General features: G+C 38.6%; 1 long non-coding RNA gene across 1 annotated transcript; it reads left to right on the plus strand.

Moving 5' to 3' along the window:
* Nucleotides 1–10,199: 10,199 nt before the first annotated feature.
* LOC149808404 (uncharacterized) lies at nt 10,200–15,467 on the plus strand. The gene is made up of 2 exons (XR_016419804.1): nt 10,200–10,320; nt 15,102–15,467. It is a non-coding gene; the product is annotated as an uncharacterized LOC149808404 (long non-coding RNA).
* Nucleotides 15,468–17,998: the final 2,531 nt, after the last annotated feature.

Consider the following 17,998-nt stretch of genomic DNA (forward strand, 5'->3'; position numbering starts at 1 on the left):
CATCGGCTCCACTATTGGTGTCGTCCATTTTGATCACATTGACTGTCAGGTACAAGTAACTGCTATTTAGATAGCTGTAATCATCGGGCTGTCCTTCGATTTCAAGTATGATTGGGGCTGAGGTTGTCAAAGAGGTTGATCTTAGTGGGCGCCATGGTAAACTGATCAAATTCCTACTTGGAACATTCGGCAGACTCTCGGAACATCATTTTTTTCTCTCCATTTAATAATCAAAAACGTCAATTAATGGACAGTTCTTCTTTTCTTGGTCTTTCAAGTTCTGTGTGTGTGAAGTACTCTGGAAGGGTGTCTGGCATCGTCCAGTGCATTTATAGGAGTTTCTCGTCGGCCCAGTATGTCTTTTCCAGTATGAAGCAAGAAATGTTTGCCTGCTCTCAGGAAGGCTAGTTTGGGGTTTTGCTTTTTGATGATGACCTTTTGGAGAAATCTTTTGCCTTGCATCAACGCGGCATCTTTCAAGGTGTGCAATCCTCGTGGCACCATCGGTTTTAAAACGGGTACCATTGAAAGAAAGGCCGATTTTAACATATCTCCTAGACCATGTCCTCGCTGTCGAGCGACTCCTTGGTGCACACGATACATGACTTACGAGTCGTTAGAGAATCGCTTTCGAAAATAAATGGAGTTTCACTGTGACTTTCCCTTTGGTGAATGAAATATTTTGTCCCAGATCTTCTTTTATACCAATGTTGACATTGTCGAATTACGACTTGCTATCGAAGAAATAGCGCGGATGTTCAAATTCGCGGTGAACGTCATAGATGTTTCAACCTTTCTCGTCGTTCTTTGTGGCATAATCCGCTTTGAAATGAATGACTCGCAGTAACGGTGCAGCTGGGTGTCTCACGACGTTGTACTCCACCACATCAGCGTACTCAAAGATCAAATGTAATCCTTGGTTCAGTTCTACAAGGGATCGAAAACAACTTCGCAAAATTCAAGTTGATTGGTAATGGATGGCACTAGTAGACCCTTGACTATCAAGAGGCCCCCACCCAAAATGTCAAACAATTCATGACAAAATGTAATGGACAACGTTTTGGTTTCTGAAAATTTCATCAGCAGGCGAGGAGCCACTTCTGGTTCTCGATGGTGATACTTCGTTTCTTTTTGTCCAAGCCTTTGCCAAAAGGTGCATTAAATTTGGAATCAATCGTGTCCACCAGATGCTGACCGCTAAAGTAATAGCCTGTGGAAATTTTCAGCAGATAGATGTACCGTATAGTATCGGGGGACACTGTTCTTTTCTTAAAGACATATCCAGTTTCGTTTTCATTCAAGTATTGTTGCACTTGGTCATTCAGAACTTCGACCTCAAAAGTGTTGTGATTTTCAGTGATGTTTTTTATTTGTCCAGGGTGAATCATTTTGACCAAAGCCACTTCCCAATGGGCTTCGTGATCCAGTTGGATGGCCTGAGGTAATTTGGCCGTGAAACAGCTCAAAGTGTTGTGGGAAAACACATCCATGAAACTGTCACTAGGTCAAGTTGAGTAAAATTGGTTATTCATAATTCCATAATTCTGCTGTCCGAGGGGTCACTCGAGGTCAGAGGAGTGTCCAAGAAGGGTTGTTCTTCTTGTGACTGTTTGGAGAGTGACTGACGCTGGTCAAAAGACTCCCGTTGTTACCGTTAGAGTATTTCAGGTAAGGATTGGGGCGAAGGTAACCGATGCAACTGCTCAGTAAAATGGTCCACAATTGTTTGTCTCCTTGTTGGAAACTCAAATTGGCAGCTCTGATTACACAATACGCCACAAATATTTGAGAGACGAGGAAGATTTGCGTTTTAGGCACACGTTCTCCACACCACGCCCACACATGGCTGATTTTCTTGATCTTGCAGAGAAGAACTAGGAGAAGAAGTGGTCACTGTGGTGGTAATGGTTGAGGCTGTGTTGAAGGGCATGATGGTCACTTCTTTTAACAGTGATGACTTGAGAAGCGTCGATCCAAAAACCAAAATGGTAGGATGACTACCACGCACTCGTCTAGTGACACGAAACAATTCGATGGTTCAGTTGGGTAAGTATCCTTTGTCGAAAGTGCGTTTGGTTTTGCCAATACGCACCCAATCTCCCGTCGTCAACACTCCACCTTGCTTGGGGACAGCCACAGTAGGGTACTTACCAAACATGCGCTCGAAGGCTCTTCTTTGTCGGGAGTCATTTTTTCGGGGGCACACCCGATCATCCGATGGTAAGATTGGTTGTACGCTTTGACCAGGTGCGGTAAGACGTCTATGTACTTGAGAGTGTGTTGGTGAGTGAAGTATTTCCACATGCATTCTTTCAAGGTGCGTTTAAAACGTTCCACGACGCTGGCTTTGGTTTCTGGATTCACAGTGGTGAAAAAATGAATGTCTCGTTTCTTTAATTCTTTTTGGAAAGCTTGGTTCAGAAATTCGGTGCCTTTGTCATTTTGCCATCGAAGAGGGCGAGACCACTTTGTTTCAACACCAGTTTAGGGCTCGCGCTTACTCATTGCTCGATTTGCAAGTGAATGGAATGACCAAGGCAAATTTGGAAAAAGACGTCGATGACACAAAACAAGTATTTGTAGCTACTATTGTAGGTGGCCAAATGATAGACATCCGCTAAATCGGCTTGCCATTGATGTTCTATGACCTTCACTCGTGTGCGATTTCTAGAAAATGTCCGTTGAATGAGTTTGTGTAAGGTGTACGTGGTTTGTTCTTGTAACCATCGTTGGACTTGAGGTAAACGGACATCTCTTAGGCAGCACGATACAATGTTGAATTCCTCCGTATGCCGCAGGGTGTGATGGATCGTAGTAAATGTTGTCCAACAAATGTTCCATCAGAACACCCTCTTTAAAAAGTCACCCACTCGTCATTGATACTGATCTGACTGGGGCGAGGTGGTAGTTTGGAAACGGCTTTACGTGTCCGAAGTGCCACGGGAGTAGACTTCAAGGGTAGTAGTGGTGGCGGTGGTAATGGGATGGCCTTTGTCTTGCTTTCTTTTTTCACTTCTGGTTTCCTTTCTTTCTTTTTGACTTCTGTCGAAGGAGGAGTCGACATTATCATTTTAACCCCCGTTTTGAGTTTTTCTCGTTTGGGTCAACAAGGACGCTTCAATCTTACTAGGTACGGGAACCGCTGACGGTGTTTGAAATACTTCTCGTGCTTCTTCTTCCTCAGGCGTCGTGGGGCTGCGTCTGTCTTTGCCACTGGGTCTGGTGGTGGTGATGGTCTTTTACATCCGGGTATTAAAATATTTCAGAGTTGGTCGAGCTATTTCGTCTAAAGATTTCTTGTGAAACAGCTGAAGCCGTTGCAACACTTGGCCGAACCGCTCAGACTTTTCCGTTTCTGACAAATCTCCGCAATCCATCAACGATTGCAATTCGTGTTGTAACTGGGTCATCTCCGTCAAATGACAATTGGGAAGTAAATAAGGAGTGCGATGTTCTTGCCAACGATGGAATTTCATGCATCGGTTGTAAAGCACTAAAGTCAGATTTTGTCCTTCCTCAGATTCCAAAGGTAATATCTGAAATTTTCGACCCCAGATTACCCTTTTATCTTCTTGATCCTTTTGTCTTTTACATATACCTTTAAAAGCAGCCCCTTCATGATTCCTGTGTTCATTGTTCCCAATACTCCTTTCACAAAGGGTGCTAACAACAAGTGCACAGTGTAAAAATCCTCCGTGTTGTATCAACATCTTTTACTTTTGACGAATGTGTATTTGCTTTTGGACCATTTGGCAAAGAACGTGTCAATGCTTGGCTAAGCATTCTTTCTGATGTTGAGACAAAGATAGCGTTCATTTCAAGACATTCAGGCAACATTCGCACACGGTATCGACGGCGTCTTTGGAGTCGGTTTGAATGAATTGTTATCGCATGGGTGAAGGGGCTTTTGACAGAACGGACAACACGTTCCAATATTTGACTAAACGAGGAGGAAGTCCTTTCCTTTTCTTTTTTGGGGGGTAGAAGAGATATGGCTTCTGTGGAAGGTTGACATCTTTGTTTGCTCCGGAGCGGACACAAAACATACACTGACGTCGATGACTTGGCACACGCCCTTTATCTTTTTTTTTAAGTAGGTGGAAGGGTGTGTGACTAGTGTTTTTGACGAACTCTTTGATCATCGCTTCGTCAAAAATGTTTCGACTTTTTCTTTATCTCCAAAAAATCATCCCCTTTGGTTGCTCTTATTTTTCTTTGGACGATGGTGACTTTTCTGGGTAGACGTCGATACTTGACTAAGCGTTTCTTTAGATGTGAGTGAAACGACGAGACTGTCCTGCTCTTATTCGACAGGAGAACGATGACGATAGTTGTGTGCACTTCTGTTCGCTGACATCATTTTGGTTAGAGTTCAGAATCATAAAAGCACTGATACCCATCGTTTAGCCCATGTCTTTCTCTTATGGTGTGATAAGTCGCCACTGATTTTCTCTACGTCGTATCAACTTTAGGACAGGCATCACGCTTCGTTGAGGGGTTCGCAACGGACAAAATTGTGTCAGTTCTAGGTTGGATAAATCCAATTATCTCTCTAACATGCCCGACCTATCTTGAACTTTGATTTTGGGAGCAGGTTCTTTGTTAGCACCTTCCGCTGCGTATACAAATTTGGAGGCTGTCAGCGGTGAAGAAGTTCATGGAGACACATGGTTTCCATTTTTTCACCAAATGGGGAAGAACGGGTGTCAAATTGGGTTTGGCTGGCATCAATAGCAATGAGGATGTGGAAGAATCTGAGGCAGCTGGAGATTCGGTCACCGTCGCTGAAGGTCGTGGCTTGGGAATGTAAGGTTGCGCCCGGACTGTAGTGCCTCTCTTGCGGATAGAAGCGGCTTTCTGGGGCCTTTTGTCAAATGAGTGCATTTTAAACACCATGGTTCCCTATATAAAAATGTAAGGTAAGTATCTTCCCAATATAAAGGGTCAGTGTCTTCCCCTCAAAGTATTCATTTCACTCTTAATCCTATCAGAAAGATGGAGGAGCCAACACAGGTCGAACTTCTGATCAGAGGTGTCATAAGAAGGTTGTTTTTTCTGTAGAGAAGTCGACGGACCACTACTCCGCCTCTCTAGGTAAAAGTTAATATACTTGCTATATCTGTCAGAAGAAAGTGCATTGGTCTTCTGAAAATCCACAACGTCAAACAAGCAAGACAGGTGGCAAGAGAGAAAAATATCAAGATACCTTTTATCATTGTCAAGAGATAGGATATTGGTCTTCAGACTGCCCTAAGAAACAACATGAGCAGGCAGAAGAGACGGGTTCCGAACAGAAAGAAAAGATACCTTCCGAATAGGAAGAACCCAGTCACGTCCAGAAAGAGATGAAAAGAAGACGAAAAGAAAGCGAAGAAGAAGAGGAAAAAGCTGTGAGAGTGAAGAAATTCAATAAAGGAGAGAGAGTGAAAAGACAAAGAAGAAGCTAATGAACTTTTTAAAGTGATGTGTTGTAAAATTGGATTGTAAATTTGTACAGAGAATATACCAGAAAGAAAAACCTCTGTGTTTCCTGGCTTTGAATTTTATAATCATAATAAGGACCTACACTCACACACGTATATCATGGGAAAAATAGGCTCGAGTTTAATTTGATTTTGGCAATTGTGTAGTCTCTTTTCGAGAGAGATGGGTGGCCTTGAAAAGGACCGTTGGGCGTTTGTTTGATATGTTTTTTTTATATATAAAAAAACCTCAGGAACGGAAAGTAATGCGCTTTAACTGCCTTATCCCTTTTACACGAGCAAGACCTAAATCTGGGCCTGCTACTGTCATAATTTGGTAGAAATCACTGCGTTGGTATCTCAGGCATAGTGGGAGTGTGGATCGATTGGAGTATTTGTCTCGGGAATGTCTTTTTCTCTTGGGTCGTATTAAAGAAGTCTGATAAATGTCTTTCAGATTCCTTACTGTGCCAAAATGTCTAAGAGTACCGTGACCGTTTGGCTTTCACTGTCCTCCTTCTCTCCTTATTCTTCCTGTCATTTTCGTCTTGCCTCTCCTTCTTCTCGCTGTTGCTGTTGAATGAAAAGGTTTGTTCTGTTTCTTTATGCTGTTGCAAAAATCTCTGTTTAAAATCATCAACGTACGATAAGAAAGGAGAAAGCTGAGAAGGTACTGGTACCGGAACAAATTCTCGTGAAGAGAGAAATTCCGCTAAATCCCAATTAAAATCGTTCTCTTCCGGAATTAGGACTGTGGTTGTTTTAGTGGCCGCTGCTTCGCCATCACTCCTCGTCTCCACGGCCGGTGCACTCCAATTCATCGTCTTCGTATTTTCCATTATTTTCTGTCTCTGTCGCATTGATTCACTGCGCACAGACGCTAGCGCACCAATATAGAGAATGTGACGTCACATGTAGTTTTTTGGGTTGGAAGAAAGACTTCGCACTGTGACTGAATTTTGTAACGCATATTTGGATTGGTGAAAGAACTCAATCCGTTTCGATCCGCTCTTCCACTATAAATAACCGAGGTTCACCTCGTTTCAATCACCTGTTCTCGTCGCAAGACGTGAACTGACGTAGAAACGTCTACCTTCCTATCGTCGATGCTGTTCCCCCACCCGGACCATCCCATGTATGTCAAATCATCGTGGGCAATTACACAGATCACAGAGACGGCTCTTTAAAAATCAAGAATCTATGTGGAGGGACAAGGCTGTCTGAAGCGAGTCTAAATCTACGGCCCTGATGTCAGACGAAGTTTGAGGAAAAGAAGAATATCCGTGCGATGCCCTCTATGTTGACTGAATGGTGTTAACAAAAAAGGCCATTTTCAGGGCCGATCTATTGTCTCGAAAGATTCCTATTCTCTTTTGCCTAATTGTTTTAGTCAGTTGTATGTTTTCCTGTGTGATATATTTATGTCCAACAATCTATGTATGTGTACGTTTCTAACCCTGTTTCTAACCACGTCTCTATGTCTATATCTCTAGTTGTCCTTAGAGTAGTGTGTATTCAGGTCAACATCTTGTCACACTGTTCCTTCCGATTGAGGTCATCCTCTTGCAACATTGTCACAGTGTTCAGTACCGTGACATCACCCCTCTCCAATTGCCCTTGTCGCTAGACAGTCCCAATGTCTTGTCGCTATGTTCCATTTTCCCATATCGCTAGACAGGCCCAATCCCTTGTAGCTCTATAGACCCTCCCACATTAAATTTCCCCATGCTAAATTCCCTTGTCGCCTTGGTAAAACCCCACTATTTTAAGATAGAAGTCCCATTGCCGCCAGGGTGCCCCCCTTCACTACTCTTATGTCTTTTTGTATTTCATGTCAAGTTGTGACTTTTAATACTCAATAAATTTATTAGAAAAGTAGAAAATTTCTTGTTTTATACATGTTATTGTCACAATTTGAGACACCCTCGCAATGGTTACATCGTCCTCTTCCTCTGCCCTTAAAGTCAATGACGAAAGGTTAGATCGTTCAAGTTGGGAGGCATCGTATCTTCGCCATCTCTTTAATATGCTTGTTGCTGGACCGACTGGTTCAGGCCAAACCGAATCTGTTAAACAGGTAATCGAGCATAAAACCCATTTAATGGATCGTCCACCCAAGCGAATCGCGTGGTGTTACAAACCCTCCTTCACGAAGGTCAAGGATAATCCATTGTCTTGGGGGGGAGGGGGCATTCATTGCAAAGACGACGGTAATGTGCCTGACGCGAGTCAAACACATCTGGTCATCTTGGAAGACATGTTAGGAAAAGACGGATAAGGAATTAAACATTGGTTTACAGGCAAATCATGGTAATGTCAGTATCATTTACATTACCCAAAATTTGTTTCAACAAAGGAAAGCCCAGAGTACCATTTCGTACCCATTTCTTTCACGATTGGTGTTAAAAAGGAGGGCACGTCATATACATGCCCCTTTCTGCGTGAAAAAAATATATAAACCTCCGGCATTCCTTCTGTCTCACAGTCGTCATCATTGCTTTCTTGTTTGATGGTTCATGCATACAAACACCGTCATCGAAGAAGCCCGACTACACGTACGTTGTGTGAAAGTGTTACCCAAAGTGGGAAACAACATCAGTCACATCTTAAGAAAACGAAAGAAAAATATCCAATACGACGAACGGGAGTGAAAACCTTCACTATTGCCTCCGGAATCCGATCCAACATCGAAGATCATCTTTTCCAAGGACAGTTACCCAAACTATCATATAATGGACGAATGGATGGTTGGATACCCAAACTATCATAGAATGGACGAATGGATGATTGGATGCCCAAACTATCATCCAATGGACGAATGGATGGTTGGATACCCAAAATATCATCGAATGGACGAATGGATGATTGGATACCCAAACTATCATAGAATGGACGAATGGATAGTTGGATACTCAAACTATCATCGAATGGACGAATGGATGGTTGTATACCCAAACTATCATAGAATGGACGAATGGATGGTTGGAATGGTATCTGTGGAGAACATGGAGACAACACTCACAAAAGTTAAGATGAATTAATTAGATTACTATGATGAATAGAAACAATATTGCACAATAATAAAAAGAATACAAATAACCGCAGTTAAATCTATCTAAAATATTATTGTCCATCCTTAAAGTTCTTAAGAAATCTTTATGTTCATTGATACTTCTGCGCTGAATCATTATTCCTTGTGGATATACGCCCTCCAATGACTTCTTCACTGCATATATGGCTCCTTCATTGTGTATGTGCGCCCACCAATGACTTCTCCACTGTGTAGTAAATATAAGGGTACTTCTTGTGACTGGGGCTCCCATGTCCCGACGTTCTTTAGAGTCCGGGGTTTGTCAGCCCTTGTGGCATGATTGCCTGGCAGGCACAATCTCCCGTTGGCAGTCTCAACACGGCCTTATCTCTCCAGTCTTGAGTCATATTATAAGGTTAATGTGTACATTACACTCAGTGACTGTTATGTGCAGTGCATTCGTGCTCTGTTTTTTTCAAGTTCTCTCTTTATGTCACGACTACAATTACTTTCTTATCTCTCTCTCTACACTAAATGAAAGCACATCCAACCCTTTATTAATGCAAGTAAAAAAAGAGCGAATAAGTAGACAAGTAATAAAAGATCAATAAGTAAATAAGTAGATTAGCTACGTTTGTTTACGAAGCGTTTAAAATAAAAGATTTTTCCAAGAAAGGATTGTGCTGAAGTAGTGTATAAAGTATCAGTAATTTTACAGCATTGTAACAAATTTTAGCGGCCATTTTCTATGTTTCTCTATGTTCTCTACAGTACTCAATTTTTCCAGTGTGTCCAAATTCACTGAAGCACATAAAAAGGAAGCAAATTAATATGATATGGTTTGCGTTAGCACTACAAGACGACATCTTGGCAGGGACTGCAAGTTTCCGCAAATCTTTTTTTACCTATCGATGGTACGCGAAGTATTTAATGTACACACATATATCGCATTTCACCTCTCTAATGGCAACTCTGTTGTCTTCTATTGATGCTTTTCGAACATAAGTTGCGGGTTATGCAAGTCCTTATCTCGCGCCACGCACAGTACGTGTTCGATGTCGCTCTAATCAAACCATAACCTATGGAGAGTTAGGAGAAGAGAATTTGTGAAAAGGACGAGATGGATAACTTGTGAGGATGTGCAGTTTTGTTGCAGTGTTTTTTTTTTCTTCAGATCCGATGTAGAGAAATTAGTAGTTTTGCTTCGTTCACCTGCCAGTGTGAAAGAACATGTGACTGTTCAGGCTGGATGAAACTGCCGTAGAGATAAATGTTAATCCTAGAAATTATGGAAAAGAAAGAAAGAAAGAAAGAAAGAAATAAAAAAAAAAACAAGAAAAAGAAGATAGAAAAAAAAGGTTCTGCGTATGGTATTAACATATTACGACATTATACTCGACAGGGATTGCGCAAATCATTTACTAAAATATTCATGAAATGGTCATCGGCACCAGAATGTCACCAGCACGGATATGTTAGTTTTTGCTGTTCTTTAACTTTAATATATGTATCTGTTGTGAAGGACCACGAAAATTTATGCATGCCGTTTGGAACAGCCAGCTTTCACATCCGCATTACAACTTACATCTGCTGCATTCATAAAGACTGAGTTCCGTTGGTTTCTATTGATTTTTCACTTACAGTAAGGACGTAAAACTCCACATTAAGTCTGTTTGATCCTCCCGTTCTCCTCTCTCTCTCTCTCTCTCGATTCATCGATCGATCGACAATTTGGAATAATAATAGTTTGATATTTTCAGATTTTTAAGATGAAGATCGTCCAACTCATTTGTCTCGGCCTTTGGTTGCGAGTTGCTGGGGCCAACGGTAAGTCTTTTCCTTCAAGTTTGATGGAGTTGTTGTTCTCAAAATTGCCGCATTTAGAATCGTTTTATAAGCGTCTGATGTGCATGAATGTTCACATATACGTTTATGAATACTAGTGACTGAAATCAATGTGTTTCAGTGTTCGATTTTGCCTGCTGGTAGTCCTATTAAAACAATACTCAATGGAGATTTGCCATTATAAAATCAAGATCTCTATTTAAATAAGCATATACGTATATTGTTGTTCAGTTGTAATTATTTAAATAGAGGGCTATCGACATATTGTTAGGACTCTGTGGTCTCAAACTAAGTAACAGAAAGAGGTGAAACCAACACGTTTTGTAAACTTCAACAAAGCTTTTATTGCAAAGTGAAAATTTAAAAGTCACTTACAGTATTGTGGATTAAATCCCAAATAACCATAAATGTTCTATCACAAGCCCAAAACTATAGAATGTTCCGACTGAATACCAAATTATCTTGAATGTGCTGATGGATCACAATGATATAATCAGGATTGTCTTTGAAAGAATTCACAATAATCCCAAAAGAAGTAATTTAGTCCAAAAGGTTAATGAGCACTATGTAATTCCAGTGAATAATTTAAGCACTATGATCACTATGTAATTCCAGTGAATAATTTAAATAAATGACTCCTATCAAATTATATCTGAACACTATTAAAAACTCGGGTCATAGATTCTGAAAGACTAATACGAAACAGGAATGCAGACTATATTTACCGATTCATAATTTACCCCCCCCCCCACATATTTTACTGAATGCAGTTCATTCTGGAGCACACCTGCGTAGTTTCGAAACTTACCGGTATTGGGTAACAGTCACATCTTGACGCAATTCAAAATGTCCACAGGACATAGGTTTGTGCTATTTCACTCGGATTTAAAAGTCTTAAGAGAACGGGGATGATCAGGAAATATTATGCACATATTGCCATAAGAACTCTCCAACCGACGGTAATTTACGAGACGCGGAAAATACCAACATGTGTGTAAAATGTATATCGATAATGTTGCGGACATACGTGTAATTCCAGTGAATAATTTAAGCACTATGAGCACTATATGCCTAATTTCAATACTGTATTCTTGCAACATCAAACTCGACCTTAATAATCTCTGATTTTTGTTTTTCATCTTGCAAATGAATTAAGGTGGTTGTGATCACTAAACACAATAATCAGAGTAGGAGCCGAACTAATGTAAACTTCTGAAGAAAAACACACTAGATGATCTATACCATTTCTGTCTTCTTGAATCAGTACTGCACCAACTCTAACATCACTTGCATCAATATACATTTTAAATGATTGAGTGAAATTTGGATCTGAAAGAACTGGTGTACTCTTAAATATGGCCTTTGACGTATCAAAATCATTCTGACATTTTTCAGATCAACGAAACTTGTTTTTTATATAAAAAAAATATGCCAGGCGTTCAACAATGATGGTACAACTGTAGCAAAATTTCGATTGTATTCATTCAAACCCCAACAACATATCCTAGACCGTAGCATCTATATGTTTAAACTGTCCATGTCCCGCGATATATCCTAGAATGTAACATTAGCACGACAAAACTCACTTGTGTATGAATCAATTGTCAAATTTGCCTTAATTAGGCTATCAAAGAATTTCCGCATTGTCTCTAAGTGATCTATCCAGGTGTCCTTGTTGACGATGACATCATCGATCTAAGCGTTGTAATTATCTCGACTAGATGTAATCATATTAATGAAACGTTGAAAGTACAAGGTGAACTTTTCATCCAAACGGCATCACTTTGTGTTCTTATGTTACGTGTTAAGCTCGAACAAACATTAACACAAGAAAGAGTGAAAACAACAAGCTTTGAAAAATATGATAAATAGCTTTTTTTTCCCCATAAAAATTACTGTAAAAATGAAAAAATAACTTACAGTTTCAAGAATCAATTCCAAAAATAATCCATGAATAATCCATGAATAATATTTTAGAAGTCCTGATAATAAAATGTTCTAATGAATCAAAGTTTGAGTCCCGACGAATAATCCAAGATGGAAGGCGATGATGTATGCTTTAACCTGTACTGTGTTGAAGTCTACAGTTTGTTGTAGAAGCACAATAGTCAATCCTCCAGTTTCGGAAATCCAAATACAAATTTTAAGAGATATCTTCGTTCAAGAAATCTGTATGAGCACAAAATATTTCCAGAGAAACTAACCAACGTTTTAGAATCCGAAAAATTAAAATAAATCTCAAAAACTCAAAACTAGTCACAATAGAAAAAAAACAACTTGACATCAAGTGTTTAAAAGCCCACAAAACTCTGAGATCTCTCTCTAAACATCACTATTAATAATACGTATTTCGCAATTTTGGAAATGCCTAATTGCGAAATAGAGGATCCCGTGATCATGTTTACATATAAAACTCACGTAGCCGCTTTATGTCGTTGATAAGAACCACTCGTTTACTCTGAGAAAAACTTGTTTACTTGACCCTCAATCAAGGCCGGCACTAAGTCAAAAATAGAAGCAGTGTTTCTATTATTAGGCATTTAAGGAAAGATTCAGGTCAAACTGAATTTTCAGGAAAATATGAAATTCGTAATAAACAAAGTTACATTACATTGACATGTAAAGAAAACAAAAAGATTTACAACCCCACAAGCAATCAAATGAAATCAAACACAAATTAAATCAATTATAAATTAAATCAAATATACGTAACAGTATTGATAAAGTCCATATGGAGTCACAAATGCCGAATTTCCTTTGCCTTTCCGCTAGTGGAATTCGATAGAATCCTTTGAAAAGGTCAAATTTGGTGACATACTTTCCATTTAAATTTTGTCAATGCTGTCATTGATTCTTTTAAATGGAAATGAGTCTGTCTTGATCACACTATTCATCTTCTACAGTCTGTGTACATTCGGAAAGTATTATTTGGTTTAGATACATGGTGAGCTCGAGTCACTTTTACTCGGTTCTATGAAATCATTCTCCAGCAAGTACTGAATTTCTTTTTTAAGACATTATTGCTTGTGAGGTTTCTTCCTGTTCGGATGCTGTTTCACAGTATGGAATCAATAGATTCAACGTCATGGTAGAATTTATTCTAGATACATGTGCTCATATTCCAGTATTAATTATTTTCGTTAATTATTTTCTTGTGGCAGTAGATATGAAATTTTCTGGTCCATATTATTAACAATTTCTGAATTCCAAAGATTGGTTATACCAAAGTCATTATAGTCCTATTTCATTCCATCGCTTAAATCCTCAATGTGTGAACACGTGCAATCAAATTGACTGCATGATTAACGTGGCTATCTCTGTCAATTTACCCATTTAACCTAATTTTATGGCAAAATTGTTTTCTTGTCGCCTTCTAGGCGTATTAATGACAATTTAAATCACCTACTTTCTTGTGATGAGTGTTATTAACCCCAGAATGATCAGCCAAAGTACTTTCAGGAGCTAGACTATGAATTTCATGCCTATACGGCTTAGAAACTACAATTTGATAGCTCAAAGACCACTAGTAACCAGCAGGTACCTCAAGTTGTCTCCATTTTCTCGTAAGGACCAAATGTTTAACAAAAATAATAAACACATGCTTGTGCGACTTCATGTTCACTAATAACCCTCTGAAACAAACAGATCAAAGGATCTTGTTCCTGTTGGGAAATGAGTGATTATCATTTTCACCCGGATTAGAATAAAGAGAACGAGTAGTAAAAAGAAGATCACTGTCATCGATACCTCGTGACTGGTTCATACTAAAAGCAAAAGTGATCTCATCAAAGCCTGACCAACAAATGTGTTCACTAAAGGAGCAATTTCACTGATTAAGGTCATTCTCAAGAGCTTTCCTTACCATATTGCTAGTATCTGCACAAGCTGGTTGTTGTTGTTGTTGTTGTTGTAGGGTTTAACGCCATTTTTCAGCACACGATAGGCTATACATGGCGGCCAGTATTAATGGTGGAGGAAGAACCCGGGAAAACACCGGAAAGAACCACCGACCCTCGAGAAGTTACTGGCAAGCTTTCTCACATACCCACATTGGCTGAATCCGAGACTCGAACCTACGCAGACAGAGGTGAGATGGCAGTGATCCGTAACGGAGAGCGCTTTAGACCACTCGGCCACTCGGGGCCCCTGCACAAGCTGGTGTAAATCAGAGATTTAGTTTTCAATAGAATCGATTTTGTGATCCAAACAAGGCTTGTCTTTTACAAGTGGATTAACCACAACATTGTCTAAATGAATACCCTTGGATGGGTAAAGACGGCATTTTTTCGACTGTCACGGGTCGTGAGACTATTTCGGATGACACATTTAAACAATGGAGAGGAACATTAACAAAGCCGCACTCTACACCCTGAATAAAAACACGTTCGTTAGAAGAAACCTTCTCAGAAAAAGGCAAATTATCTGAAAAGACTCTGAGAAGCTCCTGTGTTTCTTAAAATTGTATTAGAGATTGGCACAATCACCCATTGAGTGATATAGAACCGTTCGACATGAATGGTTAAAAAATCTCCGTAATAGATTCAGACTGGGGTTCATTGAACCCAACAAATGTATTACTCTCAATACATGACCGTGACCCTACCTCTTAGAAACAAGATCATTTGGAATAGGTCTTAATTGATTTCTTTTGCTTAATTTTCAGTTCTTGAATACTTTAACTAATTTGTCTGAAATTTCATAATCTTGACCAACGTTCTCGGCTGAGCATCACGTGCTAAATAATTGCTCTTTTTCTCTTGCAGATTCGACATGAGTTTGTCCAGCTTCTTTGTTCCGTGTTTAGGCTCGAATAAACAGTAACACATACTTTGAGAAATTTGACAAACTATTTATTTCGCTGGAAAATTACTGGAAAACGAAAAATTAAGAACTTGCGGTTTTAAGAATCAAATCCAAAAGTAATCCAAGAATAATCCACAAATAAAATTTTCGAAGTACTAATATTAAAATGTTCTAATAATTTCAAGTTCGAGTTTCGACGAAGAATCCAAGATGGAAGGCGATGACGTGTTATGTATCCTCTTCAATGTTTTTATCTACAGTTCCTTGTGGAAACACAATAAATAATCCTCCGGTTTTGGAAAGACAAATAAAATACTTTTAGTTCAAGAATTCTGTATGAGCACTCATAAATATGTCCAGATAAACGAATTAATCATTTTGAATCCAAATAATTTGAATAAACATTAAACTGTAATTCCCAAAATGACACAACAAAGAAACACTTTTACGTCTCAGTGTTTAGAAGCCCAACTGCGATTATTTCTCTAAATCGATGGTTTAAAACTTGAATTTTACGCAAAACAGATACCCGGATAAGGGTTACGTAACCATGTTTATATATAAAAAAATCAGGTAGCTCCTGTATGTCATTGATAAGAACCTATCATTTTACTCCGAGAATAAAAGTTGTTAACTTCACTAAAACTATTTACAAGTCGAGGGTCACGTATCCAACACAGCATCGATCTCAACGTTATTATTCTCACAATAAAAATAAATGTAAAAGAATTGTTGACGTGACTGTTACTAAATTTGAATTAAGGTCGGGAACCAGGTCAACCTTACGTGTTTGCAGAAATGAACAGTCACGGTCAAACTAACATAACTACATTATTTTGACATACACATCTTTATCATAATTCCTTACACTTTTGTCGATAAACCTCAGGTACGACACATTCCTTAACAAGATCATAATCAGCAATTTGCTGTACTGATATGGAAGACTAGATGTCACGAGCCTTGCTCTTTCGGCCATTTAAAATTTTCAGCAATTTTGTCAAAATGCGGAAAACATTTATCTATTTCTTTTTCCTTAAAAGCGGGTACTAACCTAATATTTTTAGTAACATCAAAACCTGAATTTGTGTGTAAAGTGGGGATATGCTTTTCACTTGCCAGATCTGATTCTTTAAATCTAAATTGAACTTCCCTGTTGTCCTTTCTCTTTCTCTCTGCATCTGTATTTCCATCTCTTTTTTTTCTTCTCGGCATTGTATTAAAAATAGTCTCTCTTTGCTTTCTGCAACGGCAATTCTCTTTCTTCTTTTTGTATCCGGATATCTCTCTATTATTTTTCCAATTGCAGTTGTCTCTTTTTTTCCAATTGCAGTTGTCTCTCTTCTTTCTCTTTCTGAGGCTGTAGATTTCTTAACTCAATTTCCATTTTGTGTCTTAATTTAAATCCTATTACTTTTATGTCAGTGACATTTAAAGACTTACTAATCAAACCCAAAGCCCTTTTATCCAAAACCTTATTTTCCACGAAATCTTGGACCAACATATTTTTCATTTCTTGCTTCTTTAAAAGAGCATTTGATTCAGAGAGATCATATTTTCTGAGAGGCTGGAGTAATTCATACTTTTTTTGAAGGACTCTGACCGTTCCTGGATAGATTTAAAATAAAGGTCTTCACTATAGATGACATTGTGAAAGCTTGCTGGTTTCACTTGATTTCTGAAATGTGTGAAATAATACATGGAACAACGTTTTTTTAAAAAATATTTTAAAGAAATTCGTAATTTGGTAGAACCCTTAATTTGATGAACGACTCTGTGATCTTAAACTAAGTCGCAGAAACTAGCAAGTTTTGTAAAATTCACCAAATAAGTTATTTCCCTGGTACGCAAAGTGACGGTGTGCAAAGAACATGTAGTATTGTGAATTAAATCCCCCAAAATTCTAAACGTTTTATCGCAAGCCCAAATATATAAAGTTCCAGCTGAATTCCAGTGGTATTGCAAATAAGTTCCAATATTGAATGTGCTGATGTGCTTGTAGTCTCAAATGTTGTAATGTGCCCATTGTCTGGAGTGTGATGATGTACTGACAGCCTTTTGATGTATCACAATAGTATGGTCCTGAAATATCCTTTCCTGAATTCACTATAATTCCAAATTAATGTTTCTGACCAAGAGTATTAATGATGAGCACTTTGTATTGCCAGTGAATAAGATCATGAATAAACAATACCTCTGAGATGAAACTGTTAAAACAACAATAAGCAAAGAACAATATATACAAATCTTACACAAAAATACAACTCTGATGAGGGTCAAGAATTCTTTTCTAGAACAATGTAAGTTGTCAACAAAATAATGTTATTTCTAAAATTATGAAAAAGAACATGGAAAACATTAGGTACACCTTTTCTTCTTCATTTTTCCACGGAGGAATACTAGTATCCTAGACTCAGATTAAGATAAATATGTTTATCCCATCGTCAATGATCCTAAGATTTAATCCATGCTCACAAATGCTCAGAAATATTGGCCTTGTGTTATGTTGTTTACAGTCTCAATGTCTCTAGTCAGGTACACAGTGAACTTTTTTTTGGACTAAGGTCAATTTCAAAGTACATAACATATTCCGATATGTTAGATATTATCCACCTAATACTTTTTCCGTGATATTAATCGATTATAATCATTTCTTGTCACATTGCTTAAAAATTTGACCTGATAACCTTGAAGAAAATAACTCCAGCATTGAGAAAACTTCAGTGTCTCTAACAATATTTCCTTCTGGATATTTGTTAGCAAACTAGATACATAAACACCGAAATTCGCCTTCTGACTGTTGTTTTAAATGCCACATTATCTAACAGATCTTTCTATAATAAAACTACGATAGCCA

The sequence above is a fragment of the Sinohyriopsis cumingii genome, chromosome 1 (assembly GCF_028554795.1).
Source record: "Sinohyriopsis cumingii isolate HCF-2022 chromosome 1, ASM2855479v2, whole genome shotgun sequence".
Classification (NCBI taxonomy): Eukaryota; Metazoa; Mollusca; class Bivalvia; order Unionida; family Unionidae; genus Sinohyriopsis; species Sinohyriopsis cumingii.